This window comes from Meriones unguiculatus, chromosome 17 (genome assembly GCF_030254825.1).
Source record: "Meriones unguiculatus strain TT.TT164.6M chromosome 17, Bangor_MerUng_6.1, whole genome shotgun sequence".
In the NCBI taxonomy this organism is placed as follows: Eukaryota; Metazoa; Chordata; class Mammalia; order Rodentia; family Muridae; genus Meriones; species Meriones unguiculatus.
Genome location: NC_083364.1, coordinates 83,433,888 through 83,453,219, shown reverse-complemented (window position 1 = coordinate 83,453,219; position 19,332 = coordinate 83,433,888). Strand labels below are relative to the sequence as shown.

At 39.2% G+C, this 19,332-nt stretch overlaps 1 protein-coding gene across 2 annotated transcripts in view; it reads right to left on the bottom strand.

Annotated features, from left to right (window-relative positions):
* The window catches only part of Ncam2 (neural cell adhesion molecule 2), a 465,089-nt gene that overhangs the window by 120,460 nt on the left and 325,297 nt on the right, over nucleotides 1-19,332 (bottom strand). The gene's annotated exons all lie outside the window — the stretch shown is intronic.

Genomic DNA, 19,332 nt, shown 5'->3' with positions numbered 1-19,332 from the left:
ACACAATCATTCAGAAAAATAAGTAAGTAAGTAAGTAAATAAATAAATAAAAATAAAAAGCAACAGTTTTCTTGTGTTATTGAAAAAAGAGGCACAAATTCATCATGTTTATCATGTGATCACACCGGTGAACATATGCTGATTCAGCTTCTCGTTTCCACAGTCACCTGCTGCAGGGCACTGACATTTAGGGCACCCTTTCACACACATATCATCAAACATATTTCATTATCATTTTTGCTATTTTTTAATCTTTTTTCTCTTTTAGTGAAGATTTTCTTTTCTTATACAATACATCTGACTACAGTTTCTCCTCCTACCTCTCCCAGTTTCTGCCTACATCCATTCCCCTCTCTACATCCTCATCTCCCTTAGAAAAAGAGGCACTTGGCAAGTTCCCAGACAGCAGAGCTATACAAAGAAACCCTGTCTTGAAAAACAAAGAAACAAAAGGGAAAAGAGAGGAAGAAAGAAAGAAAAAAAAAAGAAAGAGAAAGAAAGAAAGAAACAGAAAATAAATTAATAGTTTTCTAAAAGAAAACAATAAAGTATAACAAAATAAAATCTCAGCTAAAATGAGAAATCAACAGAAGGGAAAAGAACACACACAAATGAAAGACCCACTCATTCACAAACTCATGAGTCCCTTAAACAATAAACTGAATGTTTATATTTTTGGTTGTGAGCCTAGCCTTTAATGGCTGAGCCAATTCCTAGTAACCATTTTGGGAGGTATTTCTTCCTTAACAAGCACTGCATTCCAGATGTAAGTTAGTGCTTTATGACATTTGGGTTACTCATATGCCTTGTATTTAACTGAACAAATATAACTGAACATAGTCATGGAAGGTACAAGAAACAGAACCACTCACTGACTTTGGGACATCACCTGGAATTTTAAAAACAAATTTATCCTTTTGTTTACCTAAAACAAATAAACAAACAAATAAAATGAAAGCTATGATATATACAGTGAGGACCAGGTGCAGACCCAGACCCATAGAGGCCCTGTGCTTGCTGCTTTATTCTCTATTTATTTGTGAGTGATTTCTTAAGTGACTAAATTTAAAATAAATATCTATACATTTGTGAAATGTTATCATAATAATTTTAGGATCATCAGAATTCAGTTATATCAAAATACTTTTCAAACTTTTATTCAGCATAAAATTGATTGTGGGGCAGGGTAAGATTCTTGTTTTATATTATTGTCAGTGTATTGTTACATAAGCATATACTAACAACTTCCTTGGAATATGTATTTTAAAAAACAATCTTTTTAAAGAACTTTCAAAATGATTTTTACACCAAAAATATACTTTCTGACGCATAAGTAATAGTAAACTATAGTTTCAGGAAATAAAACAATTACCAAGTTACTTAAACTGAAAAAAAGAAAAAAAAAACAGCAAAAAACAGGAAATCATGTAATTTAAACAGAATTTGACAACCAAAAGTAAAATAATACATTTTCTTCTTCCTCTTCTTCTTATTTTTATTGTTATTACTATTAATTACAATTTATTCAAAGTGTATCCTGGCTGTAGCCACCTACCTCATCTTCTAGTCCTACCCCCCTCCCTCTTCTCCCCTGAATTCCCTCTCCTAGCCCACTACATTTTGACCCTAGCCCATCAGGTCTCATTAAGACTGTCTGGATCCTTTTTCTTTGTGGCATAGTAAGACCACCTTGACACAGGGAGGTGATCAAAGAGAAGGAAACTGGGCTCATGCAGGAGATAGTCCCTGCTCCTCTTACTAGGGAACCCACATGGACACTTAGCCGCCCATGGGATACAACTGAGCAGAGGGTCAAGGTCCTCTCCATGATGGTCTTTGGTTCAGTCATTCAGAAGTCTCTGCAGGCCACCCTGGGCCAAGTGTGTTTTGGCTCTGTTGGTTTCCTTATGGAGCTCCTGTCATCTTCAGATCTTTCTATCTTCCCCTTCTTCAATAAGATTCCCTGTACTCTGCCCAAAGTTTGGCTATGAGTCTCAGCTTCTGCTTCATTAACCTGTTGAATATTTGAGAGGCCCTCTATGGTAGGCTTCTCTCCTGTTCCCTGTCTTCTCCTATTTCCCGTGTCTATCCTGTTTGCCTTTCTGAATGAGGTAATCCTCATTCACTAGGGTCTTCTTTGTGGTTTAGCTTCTTTAGAACCATAGATTTTAGTATATTTATCCTATTTATATGACTAATATTAACTTATAAGTGAGTATATACCATGTATCTTTCTGCTTCTGGGTTATTTCTCTTAGGATGATCTTTTTTAGTTCTATCCATTTGCCTGCAAATTTCATGATTTCCTTATTTTTAATTGCTGAGTAGTATTCCATTATGTAAATGTACCACACTTTTTGTATCCATTCTTCAGTTGAGGGACATCTGGGTTGGTTCCAGTTTCTGGATATTATAAATGAAGTTGCTATGAACATAGTTGAGCAAATGTCCTTGTTGTATGGTTAAGTACCTTTTGGATATATGCCGAGGAGTGGTATAGCAGGATCTTGAGGTAGCACTCTTCCTAATTTTTTGTCAAAGAAACATTTTGAAAGCTTAAATCACACATTGATCCCAACACCTAGTTAATGGGAGACTTTAACATTCCACTCTCACCAAGGGACAGATCATCTAGACAGAAGCTAAAGACGGAAATAATGACACTTATAGGGGTCTTAAATCAAATGGACCTAATAGATGTTTACAGAACTTTTTACCTAAACACAAAAGAGTATACCTTCTTCTCAGTATAAAACCTTATGAAATCTTCTCCAAAACTGAATATATAGTCGGGCACGTAGCAAGCCTCAACAGAGAAGATTGAAATAATTGTTTGTATCATATCAGACCACCATGGTCTAAAATTCGACCTCAACAGTATCAGAAATAACAAAAGCCTGCACACTCACAGAAACTGAACAACTCTCTACTCAAACAGGTCAGGGAGGAAATGAAGAAAGTAATTAAAGACTTCCTAGATCTTGAAAATGAAGGTACCCTAACCTGTGGGACACAATGACAACAGTGCTAAAAGGAAAGTTAAGAGCAGTAAGTGCCTTCTAGGAGGGGAGCATGTGGGGGAGGGAGAGAAGGGAATGTGGTTAGGACTGGGAGGAGATGAGGGAGGGAGCTACATCCAGTTTACAAAGTGAATAAATTGTAATAAATAAATAAATTTGAGACATTTCATACAAGCATCTTAATAGCACACCTGCAATCATTAGAAAATAAAATAAAAACAGAAAAACCCAAGAGGAGCAGAAGGCTGGAAATAATCAAACTAGGGGCCAAAATTCATAAATTAGAAACAAAGAGAACAATTCAAAAAATCAATTAAACCAAGAGCTGGTTCTATGACAAAATCAACAAGATAGAGAAACCCTTAGCCAAACTAACTAAAAGCCAGAGAGACACTATCCAAGTCAACAAATTCTGCAATGAAAAAGGGAACATAACAACAAATATTGAGGATATTCAAAGAATTCTTAGGTTCTATGTCAAAAACCTCTAGGCAACAAAATTTGAAAATCTAAATGAAATGGACAATTTTCTTAATAGATTTCATCTAGCAAAGCTGAATCAAGATCAGGTAAATAAATTAAATAATCCTATATCCTCCAAAGGAATAGAAGCTCTCATCCAAAGTCTCCCATCCAAAAATAGCCCAGGGCCAGATGGTTTCAGCAGAGAATTCTACCAGGCCTTCAAAGAAGAGCTAAGACCAATACTCTTGAAACTATCCCACAAAATAGAACCAGAAGGAACATTACCAACCTCATTCTATGAGGCCACAGTCATCTTGATACCTAAACCGCACAAAGACCCAACAAAAAAGAGAATGTCAGACCAATCTCACTTATGAACATTGATGTAATACATTTCTTATACAAGGTAACTAACTCCTTCTCCACAGTTCCAAAAGGATCTATTGAACCTTTGCATACAAGTGCTCATGTCTGATCCTGCAGAACTAGACTTCTTTCAGTACACTTGCTTTTATTGGTTTCCATGGTGCCTACAATAGTCCAATTTTCACATGGTTTCCTCTCTCTGGCTACTTTTTAGACTGTTCACACAACCCCCTTGTTTTTGAGGCAAACCCTGGAAGCTTTTTGTGTTTTATAATCTTTTCCATCAGCATACTCTACCACTTACGATCCCTGCCTTGTTCATATCTAAACAGATGATTTTCTCTCCTCTTTTTTTTTCTCCCATGCCCTCTCCACATGTTTCTCTTTAGAAGAAGCTATCTCACTTCATGAGCATGGACATTTGATATGCATCCCAAATCAGCATGAGTATGCTTAGATTCTTCACTTTGTTTTGATATGAATCATATGTAGCCCAGGCTACACTTAAATTTGTGGTACCCCAGCCTTTCTTACTGATGGAATTACAGTGATATTCCCAATTCCCAGCAGTTACACAAGTCTTGGATTATCTCCTTCAGACAGCTCTGTGATATCGGATTATCATTCCAAGATAGAAACCTTTGACATGACCTATATACCATCATAAGCTTGGCCTTAAATAGGTTTTTGGAAGTTAATTCATTAATGAATGTTGTAAATGTAGACCTATCTGAGGCTGTCACCTTCCTCAGCTATCACCTTTGCTCCCCAATAACTTTATTTCAATTAGTCAGTCTGCTGTGTGTGAAACTGTTCAATCTCTACTTGAAAAGTATTAATATGTGTCTCTTGGTTTAAGAGGGAACAGGTACAATTAGGTTGAATGTTACACAGAATGACTTTCAAACTGTGCAAAACACATGGATATACTTCTTATGCATTTCTAACCAAAACCATATCAAATGCAGAAAGCATTTCTTGTGTTCTTAGGAATATTTTTATCAGCATTTTTTATTTTCATAACTTCATGAATATTTCATCTCAGCTTGCTGTATAACTGCAAATATCATCACTTCCCAAGTAAACTCCAGCCTGACAGTTAAGGACCTCCATGTATTATCACCCTTCTGTCCAAGCACATTTTACAGTTTGAATACCATCACCCGAATTATTTCAAATTACTTTTACTGTCCTGAATATCCTATGCTTCCTCTAAGTATTCACAGATCCTTGTCTCAAACTTTTTCACCTTTATTACTTATAGCATCCATATTCACACTGCAAGATTCTCCTATCTTTTAGTTTATTGACCAGATTCCGTTTACTATTAAAAATAGTCTTGATTGCCTGGAAAATGAGTACAACACTTTTGACCTATGTTTCATTCAAATTTCAGAGACTATAACATACACTAAAACTATAATTGAATAAATGTGAAAATTTTCAGTTTTATGTCCATATACCATACAATAGTGCTTACAACAGAAAAATATTTCATAATAGTTTTGTACACCAGATTAAGTTATCATAAAACTTACAAGTGGCTAACTAGAAGAATATTTCTGTTGTTATTTGTTATTCATTAAAACCTTGCACTGGGCTTTATTAGAATGCAGCAACACATTGGATTGTTAGCAGCGCAAAGGATGCAGCTGGAGAGGTGATTAAGCAGTCGAGAGCACTTTGAGCTTTCCCAGATGACCCAGGTTCAAGTTCCAGCGCCCACATTACTACTCAAAATGGTCTGTATCTGTAGTCCAGGGGTCATAACAACCTCTTTGGTCTCCACAAGCACTACATGCACATGCTTCACAGACGAATCAGGCCAAACACCAATATATTATTACATTACATTATTACATTGCTACATTTCATTATTCATCACATTATTTTATAGTGAATGTTCAGATTTTAATTGTTTCTTAAAAAATTAATGGATTCTCTTTTTATAGTCCATAGCAGATCATATAGAATGTGACTTGAAAAACCCTTGCTCTATGCTGGTAACAAAACTCCAATAGTGAAAATGTTGATTTTGAACATTATTATTAAAACATTATATACATTTTGTAAGAAAAAAAAACTTGAAAATATACGGTTGTAAACTAAGCCATTTTCAGAATTAACTTAAGCTTTGTAACGTTCACTGTGGGTATTTGACTAGAAGACTGAAGTCAGTCCTTCCTATATCTGACATTCGAAAGGACATCTCTCTCTCTTTGTTCTACAAAAAGGCATTACACAAACCTAAAAGAAAATTCATTTATATCTTGGCTTTGATTCAACACTGCCTGAAGATTCATTTAAGACATCTGATATTTGATTGTGACAGGCTAATGGGCATTTTAGCAGCCTATCTGGTACTTCCAGGTTCTACCACTGAATTAAGTAAGATGATTAGAAAGCAAAGTGTCTGCCTGTACATTATCATTTCTGTCCTTCATTGAAATGAACTTCCTGCGCTTTGATTCAATGTTTCATTCCTTGCCCTTCTAGAAGGTCAGTTTAAGAGAACCTTATTGTGCAGCAGTTCAATAGTTCTATAAAACTCCTACAGGTGGAACTTACTTAGAGATTAATTCAACAGTCCACTACTGAATAACTGCAGAATAACCATATTCTTGATTTACTTCAAAACTTAATATTTTCCTAATTGTCACTATAAATCAACTGAAATTATGGAAGTGCCCTTTCCTACAAAAATATTTATATTTATGTTGTTATCTGACCTTGGCATTTACTGTGAAGTTAGATTCCATGTGTCGCATGCAGAGAATCTGAGAGAACAACTAACATGCTCTTCTCCCATTTTGTAACGTGTCGTTAAAAACCTTTAGTGCGTTCAGGCCTGTTTCTTATGTATACATGTGTGCTTATTTATTTATTGTAAAGATCTTAAAATAGAGCCCAGCCTGACTTTGAACTCTGGTTCCCCCCTGCTTCTGTTTCCAACATGCACTTGTTACAGTTATGCAGTCTTTTGGAATTTGAGAGCTCTACGAATCCTGCCACCCACTCAACTCTGGGCTTTCTTCACTTAATCTTTGATAAGCATAATTTTCACATACAGTGTTGAGCAAAGAATGGAACACACTTTATTATTAATGACATTCTAGCTTAATTAAGAAGACATATTAATTTTTTAAGTATAATAAAAATAATAAAAATAATTTTACCATGGAGAACACCACAATTTTATTTAAGAATTAGGGATGAATGTGGTAGGATCAGATTAATGATGATAATTTGTTGGAGTTGAGTAAAGAATTCAAAACTGATGCCTCAAGGACATACAAGAGAACTGAATGCACTCTATAGGTGCACAGAAGAGAGTGAGACATCAAAACAAATCTTTCAATCCATGCAGCTGAGAAGAGTACCTGCCATAGAAACAAAACAAAACAAAAAAAAAAAAAGGAAAGGAAAAATATGCAGAAGACCAGGCCCAATTATACGTGACTGCTGCTAGCCTCATTTCTAGTAGGATTGCATCTATATTGATGTCAATTAAACTCATCTTCAAATATTTAGACATAAAAGCAAAACAGAACTGCTAAATACATCAGCAGGAACACACTCCAAAGCTTATTACCAATGAATTGTCTAATTTTAAAAAATTATATGAATATTTCATTGACAAGTTCTAGTAGTTGTGCCATGAATTTTAAGCAGAAATATTCTCTTTGTTCTGTATAAGATCTCTGTATGCTATTAGCATTAATTTTCTTTCCTCTTGGTTCCCTCTATGCTTATTAATTTTCTTTTTATTTTCATTTCACGAAGTGACCTTTTGTGTAATTACTTTTCATCTTAGAAGCATAAATATATGTGATAAAGGACAGTAGAGGCAATAAAAATCCCTAACACGATTTTTCATAGGGTTTAGTACCATTTTCTTTGCCTTTATTTAGAATCTTTTTCCTTATATTTATAATCAATAGTTTACTAAAAATGTAAGAAACATAATACTATATAACAAATAGTACTTCTTTGACCCAATTCCAAATTTTAAATATAATACTAGCTGTATGGCAATAATATATGATTATGGAGCTCTCAAACACTTTCTATGTGCTTCACAATGTCCACCTTTTACTTGATGTTAAATTACATCTTAGTAAAGACATGTTATAGACACTATGCTGGGTTCTGAATGCGTAAAAATGATCAAGTAGAGCAAAGGCATTAGACTCCCAGGCTTAAGACTTGGAGGAAAAGATAGCAAATAACAGTCCATACTAGTAAAGGCAATAAGATAACAACTAAGGTGGTTTGCAAATGGCAGGAACAAATCATGTAGGTATTGTTTGTCAGTGACAAATCAGACATTTACAGGAGCCATATAAAGTGAAATTAATGCTACATGTTTAAAATTGTCATAAATTTCAGGGTGACTGATCAGAGCACATTAAGCTAAACCTAGAGTTCTTTATAATTGTACATCCCCAAAATTAGCCTGGACTAAGTAAAAGAGTTGGAAAAATGGAAAGGAAGTAAAAGGCACAAACCTAAACTTGAACGAGAAGAAAAAACAATCATTGAAATGATGTAAGTAAGCCCAGTGGAGATGGTGAATCCTCCATGAAGTGAAGGGAGTAAAAGAAGTATCTCAATTCCTGGAACTATGATAAAGAATCTACAATGCGGAGGAGGGGCAAGATGGCGGCGCCGGGAGGACTCTCATTCTGAGCAGCAGCACAGCAGGATCAGCACAGTGAACAGGAATCAGAACTCTGGGCCATAAAACACAGTCATTGTGTTTCCCAGGTGAGAGGATACCCCACGGTGGGGGATTCAATCAGCTTTTAACTCACCCGGCTAAACCGCGGAAGAGATCCCGGTTCCGCCAGACGCTTGGCTGCCGGCCGCCAGCCCCAGCCCCAGCCCAGAGCCACAAGCCAGTGTCTCTGGTCACGGTCCCAGACTGAACCTTGGGCACCACACTATCAGAGACTGGAATTTTCAGTCGAGAGATAACCCCAGGGTACAGGAAACGATTGGGACCGGCCTTAGGTCACCCAGACATCCCCTGGAAAAGACTCGGGCGGGTTCCACTGGCACCCCAGGAGCCAGCCCGGAGCCAGAGCCAGGGACCCAGGTTCCGGCACAGAGCCCTGCCTGCCTGCGCGCCTGATTCGCCGCCAGAGATAGAAACGGCGGGTCTGATCTCAGAGCACTCAGCTCACCCCCAACCTGAAAAGGTCCCCGGAAAATTACCCAGCTTAGGGAGCCACTCGGGCTCCCAAAAGCCGCAAAGGCAGACACAGGCAGTTTCTGCACACCAGACAGCTGGCAGAGACTGAGCCGCCCTCACACAGCTGTGCTCCAGGCACAGGCAAATTTCTGTGGCCAGCCAGCTGGCGGACACTGAGCAGTGTGTACGAGGGCAAAAAAAGACACTAGGAGTCCGTGTCTCCAGAGAATCCACGGGGAAGGAAGGAAACTGTACTGATCTAAATCACCCAATCCTTCCCTAGAAAAAGTCTAGTAGTCTAGTGGGGCCGAGGCGCCAGCACTCAGCTGTGCACCAGACACAAGCACAAACAGTTGAGGCGCGCCTGATGTCCAACTGGGTCACAGCAGCTGATCATTAAATTTGCAACAAGAAACCCAGAAACAGGGCAGCTGCCCTCAGGACTTCCCTGGGTGAGAGGAGAACCCTCTCGACTAACAAAGACCACAGTTACCACTCAGGTCTATATCCTTGAGGTGAGCAACTCCTGAAAAAACACCAGCCATCCAGGGACTATACCCAAAAAGCTGAGAAGACATCCTTCAGGAAAATCCAGCTTTCCGCAAAGGGGATCCTCTCCACCACAGGATCCCCAGGAACCACCAGAAAATAACCCCAAACTCCTAAGATAACACAATGGGTAGAGGCCAGCGTAAAAGCTCAAGCAACAAAAGACAGAGCAATATGGCATCTCCAGAACCCAGTTACCCAGGGGCAAGTAGCCCTGGACACCCCACCATAACTGAAATCCAAGAAGATGACCTAACAAGTATGCTCATGAAGATGATAACAGAGGAAACAAATAAGATTCGTAAAGACATAGAGGAAGATAAACTCAAACAGAATATTGCCATCCGTAAAGAAATAGAGGAAGCTGCAGCCAAACAGTTTATGGCCTTTAGAAAGGAAATGCTTAAAACACTGAATGAAATGAAAGAAACAGAGTTGAAGGAACTAAAAGAAAAACAGGAAAGTACAATCAGACAGGTGAAGGAAGTAAACAAAACAACTCAAGACCTGAAGATAGAATTGGAAAAATTAAAGAAAACACAAATGGAAGAAATAATGGAAAGGAAGAATCTAGGGAAGAAAACAGGAACTACAGAGGTAAGCATAACCAACAGACTACAAGAGATGGAAGAAAGAATCTCAGGTGTAGAAGATACAATGGAAGAAATTGATGTATCTGTCAAAGAAAATGTTAAATCTGAAAAATTCCTGACACAGACCGTCCAAGAAATGCAAGACAATATGAAAAGACAAAACCTAAGAATAATAGGTATAGAGGAAAGAGAAGACTCCCTTCTCCAAGGCCCAGAAAATATTTTCAACAAAATCATTGAAGAAAATTTCCCCAAGCTAAAGGAGAGGTCAATTAGAATACATGAGGCCTACAGAACACCCAGCAAATTTGACCAGAAAAGAAAATCCTCCCGCCACATAATAATCAAAACAGTAAGTATACAGAACAAAGAAAAAATACTAAAAGCTGCAAGGGAAAAAGGCCAAGTAACATATAATGGCAAACCCATTAGAATCACACCTGACTTTTCAACAGAGACTATGAAAGCCAGAAGGGCCTGGACGGATATCATGCAGACCCTAAGAGAACACAGATGTCAGCCCAGGCTACTATACCCAGCAAAACTCTCAGTCCTCATAGATGGAGAAAACAAGATATTCAATGACAAAAACAAATTTCAACAATACCTACAAACAAATCCAGCATTACAGAAGACACTGGAAGGGAAAATACAACCCAAGAAAGCTAGCTACATTCAAGAAAACACAGGAAATAAATAACCTCACTTCAGTAAAACAAAAAGCAACCAAGCACACAACCTGATGACCACAGCCAACATCAAAATCAAGAGATCTAACAGCCACTGGTCATTAATCTCTCTCAACATCAATGGACTCAACTCTCCAATAAAAAGACACAGATTAACAGAATGGATACGTAAACAAAACCCAGCAATCTGTTGCATACAAGAAACACACCTAAGACAAAAAGATAGACATTACCTGAGGGTAAAGGGTTGGAAGACGACTTTCCAAGCAAACGGACCCAAGAAGCAAGCAGGAGTAGCCATTCTAATATCTGATAAAATAGACTTTCAACCAAAATTAATCAAAAGAGATGGGGAAGGACACTTCATACTCATCAAGGGAAAATTCCACCAGGAAGACATCACAATCCTGAACATATATGCCCCAAATACAAGGGCACCCACATTTGTGAAAGATACATTGATAAAATTTAAAGCACATATAGATCCACACACATTAATAGTGGGAGACTTCAACACCCCACTCTCAACAAAGGACAGGTCAACCAAACAGAAATTAAACAAAGAAACAATGTCTCTGACAGAGGTCATGAATCAAATGGACCTAACAGACATTTACAGAACTTTACACCCAAACACAAAAGAATTTACCTTCTTCTCAGCACCTCACGGAACCTTCTCCAAAATAGACCACATAGTGGGTCACAAAGCAAGCCTCAACAAATACAAGAAGATTGAAATAATCCCATGTATCTTGTCTGATCACCATGGAATAAAGCTGGACCTCAACAATAACAGAAATAACAAAAAGCCTACACACACATGGAAACTGAACAACTTGTTACTAAATGACAGCTGGGTCAGGGAAGAAATAAAGAAAGAAATTAAAGTCTTTCTAGAAATCAATGAAAATGAAGACACAACATACCCGAACTTGTGGGACACAATGAAAGCAGTGCTAAGAGGAAAGTTCATAGCACTAAGTGCCTTCAAAAAGAAATTCGAGACAGCTCATTCAAGCACCCTAATGGCTCACTTAAAAACCCTAGAAAAAGAAGAAGCAGACACACCAAGAAGGAGTAGACGGCTGGAAATAATCAAACTCAGGGCTGAAATCAATCAATTGGAAACAAATAAAACAATTCAAAGAATCAATGAAACCAAGAGCTGGTTCTCTGAGAAAATCAACAAGATCGACAAACCCTTAGCCAGGCTAACTAAAAGGCAGAGAGACACCACCCAAATCAACAAAATCAGCAATGAAAAGGGGGATATAACTACAGACACTGAGGAAATCCAAACAATCATTAGGACTTACTTCAAAAGTCTATATGCCACAAAATTTGAAAATCTAAATGAAATGGACAATTTTCTTGATCGATTTGACTTACCAAAGCTGAACCAGGACCAGGTAAATCAACTAAATAGACCTATATCCCCCAAAGAAATAGAAGCGGTCATCAAAAGTCTCCCATCCAAAAAAAGCCCAGGACCAGATGGCTTCAGCGCAGAATTCTACCAGACCTTCAAAGAAGAGCTAACACCAATTCTCTTCAAACTATTCCACAAAATAGAAACAGAAGGAATATTACCAAATTCATTCTATGAAGCCACAGTCACCTTGGTACCTAAACCTCACAAAGACTCAACAAAGAAAGAGAATTTCCGGCCAATCTCCCTTATGAACATTGATGCAAAAATACTTAATAAAATACTTGCAAACCGAATCCAAGAACACATCAAAGATATTATCCACTATGACCAAGTAGGCTTCATCCCAGGTATGCAGGGGTGGTTCAATATACGGAAATCCATCAATGTGATCCACCATATTAACAAACTGAAAGAAAAAAACCACATGATAATCTCCCTAGATGCTGAAAAAGCCTTTGACAAAATCCAACATCCATTCATGTTCAAAGTATTGGAGAGATCAGGGATACAAGGCACATATCTAAACATAGTAAAGGCGATATACAGCAAGCCTATAGCCAACATCAAACTCAATGGAGAGAAACTTAAAGCAATCCCACTGAAATCAGGGACAAGACAAGGCTGCCCACTCTCTCCATATCTCTTCAACATAGTGTTGGAAGTCCTTGCTAGAGCAATAAGACAGTTGAAGGAGATCAAGGGGATACAAATTGGAAAGGAAGAAGTCAAATTATCACTATTTGCAGATGATATGATAGTATACGTGAGTGACCCCAAAAACTCTACCAGGGAACTCCTACAGCTGATAAACACCTTCAGCAAAGTGGCAGGATACAAAATTAACTCAAAAAAATCAGTAGCCCTCCTGTATACAAAAGACAAAAGGGCTGAGAAAGAAATTAAGGAAACAACACCCTTCACAATAGCCACAAATGACATAAGGTACCTCGGAGTAACCCTAACCAAGGAAGTCAAAGACTTGTATGAAAAAAATTTCAAATCTCTGAAGAAAGAATTAGAAGAAGATATGAGAAGATGGAAAGATCTCCCATGCTCATGGCTTGGTAGGATTAACATAGTAAAAATGGCCATCTTACCAAAAGCAATCTACAGATTCAATGCAATGCCCATCAAATTACCAACACAATTCTTTACAGACCTGGAAAGGAAAATTCTCAACTTCATCTGGAATAACAAGAAACCCAGAATTGCTAAAACAATCCTCTACAATAAAAGATCTTCTGGAGGTATCTCCATCCCTGATCTTAAGTTGTACTATAGAGCAACAGTTTTAAAAACTGCATGGTACTGGCATAGAAACAGAATGGTGGATCAATGGAACCGAACAGAGGACCCAGAAATAAATCCACACACTTATGGACACCTGGTCTTTGACAAAGACGCCAAAACCATACAATGGAAAAAAGATAGCATCTTTAACAAATGGTGCTGGTCTAACTGGATGTCTACATGTAGAAAAATGAAAATAGATCCATACTTGTCACCCTGCACAAAACTGAAGTCCAAGTGGATCAAAGACCTCAACATAAAACCAGACACATTAAATCGGCTTGAAAAAAAAGTGGGAAATACCCTAGAACTCATTGGTACAGGGGGAAACTTCCTGAACAGAACACCAACAGCACAGGCTCTAAGAACAACAACCAATAAATGGGACCTCATGAAACTGAAAAGCTTCTGTAAAGCAAAGGACACCGTCATCAAAACAAAGCGACCACCTACAGATCGGGAAAGAATCTTCACCAACCCTTTATCTGACAGAGGACTCATATCCAGTATATATAAAGAACTAAAGAAGCTGAAAAGCAGCAATCCAAGTAACCCACTTAAAAAATGGGGAAAAGAGCTAAACAGAGAATTCTCTGTAGAGGAATACCGAATGGCAGAGAAGCACTTAAAGAAATGCTCAACCTCATTAGCCATTAGGGAAATGCAAATCAAAACAACCCTGAGATTTCACCTTACACCCATAAGAATGGCCAAGATCAAAAACTCAAGTGACAACACATGCTGGAGAGGTTGTGGAGAAAGGGGAACCCTTCTCCACTGCTGGTGGGAATGTAAACTTGTACAACTACTCTGGAAATCAATCTGGCGCTTTCTCAGACAACTAGGAATAGCGCTTCCTCAAGATCCAGCCATACCACTACTGGGCATATATCCAAAAGAGGCTCAAGTACACAAAAAGGACATTTGCTCAACCATGTTTGTAGCAGCTTTATTTGTAATAGCCAGAAGCTGGAAACAACCCAGATGCCCCTCAACTGAAGAATGGATGCAGAAACTGTAGTACATCTATACAATGGAATATTACTCAGCAATGAAAAATAAGGAAATCATGAAATTTGCAGGTAAATGGTGGGATCTGGAAAGGATTATCCTGAGTGAGTTGTCTCAGAAGCAAAAAGACACACATGGTATATACTCACTCATATAGACATACAACATAGGACAAACCCACTAAAACCTGTGCATCTAAAGAAACTAAGCAAGAGAGAGGACCCTAACTAAAACGTCCAATCCCCATCCAGAAAGGCAATGAGGATGGACATCAGAAGAAGAAGAAAACAGGAAACAACCTAGGAACCTACCACAGAGGGCCTCTGAAAGCCTCTGCCCTTCAGACTATCAAAGCAGGTGCTGAGCCTGATGGGCAACTGTTGGGCAGAGTGAACGGAATTTTAGGTAAGAACTGGGAAATAGTAAGACCTGGAGAGGACAGGGTCTCCACAAGGAGAGCAACAGAACAAGAAAATTTGAACATAGGGAACTTCCCAGAGACTCATACTCCAACCAAGGACTATTCATGGAGATAACCTAGAACCCCTGCACAGATGTAGCCCAGGGCAGTTCAGAGTCCAATTGGGTTACATAGTAATGTGAAGAGGGACTGCCTCTGACATAATCTGATTGGCCTGCTCTTTGATCACCTCCCTCTAGGGGGGGGGGGAGCAGCCTTACCAGGCCACAGTAGAGGACAATACAGCCACTTTTGATGTGAACTGACAGACTAAGATCAGAAAGGAGAGGAGAACCTCCCCTATTAGTGGACTTGGGGAGTGGCATGCAAGCAGAGGGAGGAGGGAGGGTGGGATTGGGATGGGAGGAGGGAGGGGCTTATGGGGGGATGCAGAATGAATAAAGTGTAATTGATGAAAAATTTAAGAAAAAAGGGAAAAAAATAATTTAAGAACCTTAAATGACTTTCAAAATTGGAGGAAAACATGGAGTTAGTCAATTGGCATGGAGCACGTCTCGCCCCTGGGGGCAATGGTCTCCTGAACCTACTCAGACCTCGGACACCACCACTGCTAGTTCTAGAACTGACGCAGGATGTTCCAACGAGGGGTTAAGGCTTCTCATAATATTTCCTATAAGCCCACACCTGTTTGTCTATATCCCCCATTTTTATTCATTATTAGCCAGATAGAGCCAAGTAATTGTGGTAATGATACTTGCTTTTTTGCCCAATGCTGGAATGCTAGTAAAGTTAGGTATGCTCTGGTTACTCGCATGCCTCACTGGGTGCCTATGCCCATTGATGCCCCTCACGCTATGACTCTCTTCAGACAGAAAAAGGATCTTGGAACTACAGCCACCATTGTTACTACCATCTCATTGACGGCTGTTGGAGCTACCACCAGGGCATTAGCCATGAGTCATACTGGGCAGACTGCTCAGACCCTGAATAATCATTTAGCCAATGTAGCTCATGCCTTAGTTGTACATAAAGGAATTAATGCTCAACTAAAAGGAAGCTTGATGGTGTTCAATCAGAGGATTGACCTCTTGCAGGAGCAAATTGATACCCTATGGCAAATCGCTCAACCTGGCTGTCAATGAAAGTATGCTGGACTTTGTGTCACTAGCATACAACATGAGAATTTTTCCTGTGCTGCAAATCTGTCTAAACAATTGTCGAGCTATATTTTAGGTAATTGGACTGGAGAATTCGATACTACGATGGAGCAGCTGAGAGTGGCCATTGTCACAGTAAATTCTACCAGAGTGGACGCAGGACTAGCCACAGGATTATCAACATGGATTGCTGCAGCCATGAATCATCTGAAGGAATGGGCGGGCATGGGAGTGTTAGCAGGCCTTCTGGTGTTGGTCTCCTTGGTTTGCCTGTGGTATATATGCAAGATTAGAGTCTCACAACAGTGTGATGCAGCCATGATCATTCAGGCCTTTACAGCCATTGAAGCAGGACATTCTCCCCAAGCATGGTTGGATACCATAAAAAGCTAAAATGATACGCTCAGGATGCAAGGCTAAGCACTGCACTCAGGGTCAGCCGCTTTCGACCCAGAGAAGAGCATGTCTGATTGCATGCGGGTTGATGCCCCAGGTCCCGCCTCTGAGAAAAAGGTATCGGACGGTCTGATGCTCTTTGGGTGGATGACACCTAAATGAACATCTGTACAAAGTCCCAATTTATTTCTAATATCAGAGATCAGACCTCTACTCTTGCCTGATGCGTCTAAAACAAAAAGGGGGAACTGTAGAGAGCTGCGGAATGCTATGCCTTAAAGATGGAGCTGGTTTCCGCCTTCCACCTTCCCGATGGTGAGTGCTCTCTGTCACGAACAACTCCACATTTGGCTAAGGCCGAGGATCTGGCTTGCTTCCATGTATGTGGACCTATCTGCATTGCCCCCGTGGCACGCCTGGGTTGGCTACCCAGAGGCTATTTAAGCTGTGGGCTGGCTTTCCCTGGGGTCCGAGGATTGTTCAATGTTCCTGAATAAACTGCATTGAAAAAAAAAAAGAATATTCATGTTTATGCCCCCCCAACACACACATACAAATGATAGTCTCATGTGGAGAGCTGAGATTCAGACGCCATCTAATGGCGTTGACATCTGCCCTCAGAACTGTAAAGAACCTCTAGAGCGCATGTGCAAGTGGCCGTCAGACAGGGTGATGAGTGAGCAGCCAATCAGGGTATGACACGTCACTTCACGTCACTTAGGTGCGACCAGGGCTTATATAAACAGCGCCACTTTGGGGCTCAGTCTCTCCTCCTTTCATCACTTGACTGTAATAAAGCCTGCTGCAGAAGGAAAAAAAAAAAAAAGAATCTACAATGCTAACATGAAATAACATCACAGAAAATGCCTGACATCATTACTCTGTATATCCCACCCACTAATCAGACTATAATAAAAGGATAGGCTTCCCAATGCTGGTTAGGACATGCAGAAGATATTGGATGTAGCACACATTGTTCATGAGGATGGAAAATGGTGCAGGCATGTTCGAGAAAGACAGTATCTCAAACATGTAAACAAACACTACTGATAATTTCTTTGCTTACAATCCAGTGATAACAAAAGCCAAAACAAAGAAAAAAGGGGGTTTTCTATATTTTCAGGATAATAATCCATCAAATAAAATATTTGTCAATAAAAGGAAATAATTATACCTATCTCAGGATAGAAAATGTAAAAACTATTAGTCCAAATGAGAGAAGGGCAGAACAAATGACATATAATGAATGATTCTTTTTTAGTTAAGATTTTACTGAGTTGATTTGAAAAAAAAAAAAATCTAAAAGTGGTTTGGAGGGCTTTGATCAGAATCAGAAGTAGAGGGGAGAAATGAACACTGATTACATTGAAGATTATCTATTTTTCAGAAAATTATAAAATATTTCTAGGGCAAATTAATAGTTCTGTTGTGTGCTATCTTAGTTATAGATGAATAGCACTTTCAAAGGATAAATATCAGGGGAAAAGTTTAAAAGTTTTTTAAAATTTTTATTTTTTTATATTAATTATAGTTTATTCACTTTGTATCCCAGCTGTAGCCCCCTCTATCATTCCCCCCAATTCCACCCTCCCTCCCTCATCTCCTCTCATTCCCCTCTACAAGTCCACTGACAAGGGAGGTCCTCCTCCCCTTCCATCTGACTCTAGCTTATTAGGTCTCATCAGGAATGACTGCATTGTCTTTCTCTATGGCCTGGCAAGGCTGTGCCCCCTTCAGGCAGAGGTCAACAAATAGCCAGCCACTGAGTTCATGTCAGAGACAGTCCCTGTTCCCATTACTAGGGTAGCCACTTGTAGACTGAGCTGCCCTGGGCTACATCTGTGCAGGGGTCCTAGGTTATCTCCATGAATGGTCCTTGGTTGGGGTATCAGTCTCAGAAAATAACCCTGTGTCCAGAGTTTTTGGTTCTGTTGCTCTCCTTGTGGGGCTCCTGTCCCCCAAGTTTTTTAAATATGAAAGAATACTTAAGCAAGAACCTGGAAACAACCCAGATGTGCCTCAACAGAAGAATAGATATAGATATTGTGATACATTTACACAATGGAATACTACTCAGCAATTAAAAACAAGGAAATCATGAAATTTGCAGGGAAATGGTGAGATCTAGAAAAAAATCATCCTGACTGAGGTATACTGGAAGCAGAAAGATACACACAGTATAGACTCACTTATAAGTGGATACAAGACCTATAATATAGGAGAAACATACTAAAATCTGTACACCTAAAGAAGCTAAGCAAGAAGGAGATCCCTGGATAAGAAGATCAATCCTCACTCAGAAAGGCAAATGGGATGGCCATTGGAAGAAGTAGAAAACAGGAAACAGGACAGAAGCCTACCACAGAGGGTCTCTGAAAGACTTTATCCAGCAGTGTATCAACACAGATGCTGAGATTAGCAATATTAGGATTGGCTTCTTTGTTGCTTGATAAGTTTGTGAGGCAAAGGATTCTTGACTATGATTACTGTCTCAGAACTCAGGAAAACTGTACAGAACAGGAAGTAGAAAATTTTTTGAAATTGTTTCATTATTATTATTATTATGTTCAATTTATTCACTTTGTATACTAGGAGTAGCCCCCTCCCCCATCTCCTCCAGATCTTACCCTCCCTCCCTTTTCCCCCACTATGCCCCTGCCTTAGTCCACTGATAGGGTAGGTCCTCCTCCCTAGTATCTGAACCTAGCATATCAAGTCTTATCAGGACTGTCTGGATCCTCTTCTCTTT